Source organism: Cannabis sativa, mitochondrion, assembly GCF_029168945.1.
Source record: "Cannabis sativa mitochondrion, complete genome".
NCBI classification, from domain to species: Eukaryota; Viridiplantae; Streptophyta; class Magnoliopsida; order Rosales; family Cannabaceae; genus Cannabis; species Cannabis sativa.
The window spans coordinates 375,878-380,000 of NC_029855.1; positions in this window are offsets into that span (position 1 = coordinate 375,878).

Consider the following 4,123-nt stretch of genomic DNA (forward strand, 5'->3'; position numbering starts at 1 on the left):
TAGGTTGATGAGGAAGAAGATAATTCTATAACCAGCTCTACTATCTTCTGATCGTGACTAAAAAGAAAGAAAAGAAAGATCCCTACCGTTCGTTTCCGGAGGGCGGATGAGAAAGAAGAGAGAAAGGATGGATTGATTCCATTGAGGAGGGCTATCGCAACTATTAAAATAGTTGCTATAATCACAGACCGAGTTGATCTCAGAAAGAAGAGGAGGAACTCTCGGGGCCAATTGTTGTTGGATCTGGCAAGATCAGGTGCACTTCGCCTTCACTCTTCTTTGCTTCTCCTGTCCACTATGGCTGAAGTCAAACTAGACTTTGAGTTCCTCTTTTAATAACATAAAAAAAGCATTCCACAGTCGTAGGTACCGACACCGGCAGTCGGATATCAATAATCACTTACCCCGCGTTAGGAGAGTGAGGAGTGAACGGACTCAAATACAGTTGTCAGGAGGGGCCTCCGGCTTAGACATTAGGCATGAGAATCGGCCAATGCATTCACTCACATCCGTTGATTGCGGTGCGCCATACACCAAGCTTGTTTCAGAGCGGATGTCAGGAGTGGAAAGGAAGAGTTCTACCGAGGACTTAGTCAAGCAGTTACGGTAGCAGTCCTCTTTGGTTTCTTACATGACAGCTTTCGAAGCAAGCTAGCCAAGCAAGGATAGCGGGGAATGAGAAAGATACATCTAGAAGGACTGTATTAGGATGGGCCCTAGCGGTTAGGCATGCAGGTGGAAACAACGTTAAATACTATACTACCTTCGATCCGTTCGGTCAACCTCGCCCCTCATCGCTTGTTCGAGAGCTATAACTTCACCGGTGAGATTGTTAGCCAGGTTAGATCTATTTGATTGGGAAGTTCTTAGCGGATATCAAAGGTGCAATCCAACAATCGCATGTGTTAAGTATGGAGAGTAGATTCATTTCACCGAGACTTCGTTCTCGACCGGGACTTCTTCGATACCGGAGATATAGATATAAAGGAAGCTTTCCATTTTCTTCAGGATAAGGTGGAACCAGTTGGCGACCTACGCCATGCTTTTCAACGGAATCTCATGGAAGGGATCTTACACATTCCCGCCTTATTTTTTTAGGATAAATGCTGTTTTCAGGAATTATTGAATCAGAAGCATCTCGGGGACTGTTTTCGACGTGAAGAAGACTCGGTTGTAGATCGCTAGGCCCTTTATGAAAAAGGAATTGATAGAGTCAGATTCATATGTAAAGGCTAGGCACCTTCCCCGCATTCGCACCTTTAATAAAGTTTATAGAACTCATGCTACATCTGATCTGCTAATTTAATTAGATATTTTATCTCTTCCTCGGAACAGGTAAATCAGAAATTTGATCTCCATGCCCAGAATCGGAGGAAGGTCTAAGAAGAGGCAACATCAACAGAATCCCCTGCATGGCTCTTTCCTGTCTTTGAATGCCTTGTTAGTACGGTGGATACTAACCTTTTCAAAGGGTCGGTCCTGTCTTGATGCCGAGAATTCGGAATAGAATGCCCTCTTTGGAATAGAATACAGAGACTAGGCTGCACATGAAAGGGAAAGGGCTTACTACTCTCACTAATATAGAATACACTCTGAGGGCGGTTTGTGCAAGTTAAATTGAAGGCACTTGCAGCTAAGGCGAGGAATCGGCCAAAAGCGCTCGCAAGGGAAGATTTTAGCTTATGAATGGTCTAAGAGCCTACTGAAAGTCCTAGAACTATTATCCACGTTATACACGATCTTACTATTATAACTAGTCTTGCTATTAATAGGAGAACTATCTTACTATTAACTCTAAGCTAAGATATACACCTTATTAATACTATCCCCGAAAAAAAAGTATCCCATCCCCAGTAGGAATGTTTTTAGGAGAACTACTAGTGTTTATCTTAGGGAATAAATTATTAAGCTGCTTTCTCACTTGCTTGCCCAGGGAAGTCATAGCGATATTAAGGAATGGACATTCGGACTCATGTTACGTGTCCACGAAGGGGCCCCTTTTACCCCAGAATCCCGATCCCTAGTTTTCTTTCTCATTGTCTTTATTCACTGGCTTGCCCTTTTTTTTTATGCTTTAATTTCAAACTGGTTGGCAGGAAACTGACCAGAAGAAGGCTCCTTATGCAATCTCCCAAGTCCAAAAGAAAAAGACCCCCATGCGGCTTGATCTAATTTTCTTGGATTGGAGAGGCCCGTATACATAGCACGCAAGGGATCCGCTTGGGGAATTGAAATCCTTATAGTTGGATCTCCCTATAAGCTTTCATCGATCTTAGGAGCTTAACCCATCGTCTGGCATCCTAATGATGGGGTTCTTCTATCTGTGGGAGCTACTAAGTGACATTCAAATCATTGAATTTAACCGGTAGTCCCTTTGTTATAAAGATCTCGTACTCACCCCTTTTTAGATAAAGTGAAGCGCGCAAAGAGAACAAACAAGATGGTGAGAGCGACGTGGGGCACTCCTCTTTACCCAAAATTTGAGAATTCGCAGTATGGTTGAACCCGGGACCGGATCCACAGGCGTTGGAACTACTCTAAGGACTCTCTCCCCTTTAGTGCCGGCAGAAGTAGGTAATCGGGTCCCCTAAGAACTATTGTAGGGACTTCAGCAACTTCCTTTATCTATGGGGCTACTAATGCGGCGAGAGACTCCGTGGTAGAGTTGCCCTCTCTCTTCACAAAATGGCTTTACCCATCTCTTAGTTGCAAGGTCTCTCGAGCCTCAATCAAGCGGTTCTCCAAGGCGGAAGGAGCAAGGGTTAAGTTAAAGGGCTAACTATGGTATAGGGTTCTATTCCAAGCGAGATCACAAAAGAATCACTTTCGGTCATGTGCATAACCTGGGCCAAGACAAGAATGTCTATTCGTTCTTACCTTACGAACGAAGGCGACCATGGGGGCGGACCGGTTCCTTCTTTCTTTATGTTATGTTGGTTGCGGTGGAGGGCACTTAACCAGAGTTCTTGCGGGCAGGCTTCCTTAGAGGACAGGCTTTCTTACCCCGTCCAACTTACTTTGTTGCTAAACCTGAACCTACACCTAAGAATCCTACAAATACAGGAGACGGTAAAAAAATATGATTTTATTTACTCTCTAGTAAATCTCGTTAGACTGGAACGGGCTATTCTTACTGGTTCGTATAAACTCTCCCCATTTCGGATAAAAGAAGAAAAAGTCTGCCGGGACGACTCACTAACTACAGGGGGCACCTCTCGCCTATCTAAATTCCAGGCTATGGAGTTTAAGAACAGTCAATGGTTTTCTTCAAGTATGACCGCGGTTTTTTCTGGAGTCTGTCCCTCCAGCCAGTACATTTTATCCTAATTTTCTCGGATTTTGTGTTGACGATCTCAAAGCTCAACATTCTACTGCTCTCTAAAAGGGGACATTATGGATAAGATCATGGCACGAAAATTTACTGTACCCCAAATCTGTTCAACATAGACCCTACTCCCACTCAATAAAAATTTCCTTCCGGATATGATATTGAATAGTTACAGGTAAACGCGTGGTCTCTCGAGCCTCTAAGATAAAACCGCGGCTTAGTTGGAAAGGTAGGCTGTCAAAATCCGAGTCTCCGCCTCCCCCGGGTTAATATAAAAGAGGATACAATAAAGAGATCAGTCGGAACTTGTACTAAGAAGCGTAGCCTCACACCAAACTAATCTCGATTAAAAAAAGGAAACTTCCGGCCGCGGGAAACAGTGACAGAGTAGAAGTTTTCCGGATATAGTAGTTTCATTTGTCCCGGTGGTTGAAGTCTAAGGCTTAAGATTCCTACGGGCCCTAAGCGGAACAATCGAGCTCATAGTGGAAGTCTTTGCCGGAGTTCTTCCGTTGGAGTTTCGGGTATTAAAGTTTGTATTATTCTCTCTGTAAGGGGTAGAGTCTAAGAAAGATTTCTATTGGGCATGCAACACTCCCAGAATAACACCTTGCAGTGTTAGAACAACTCTATTGGAGGTAATAAAAAGGAGGCATTTTCCGGCTAGACAGGTTAGGCTTTTCCGGGACAGGAGGTAACTGCTCTTAGGGAACCACAAAGTCAGAACTTTCCCCGCTCTATGTTCTCAGCCAATAACTATCAGACTGGGCCTATTAGCCCTGAACTCTTAGAAGA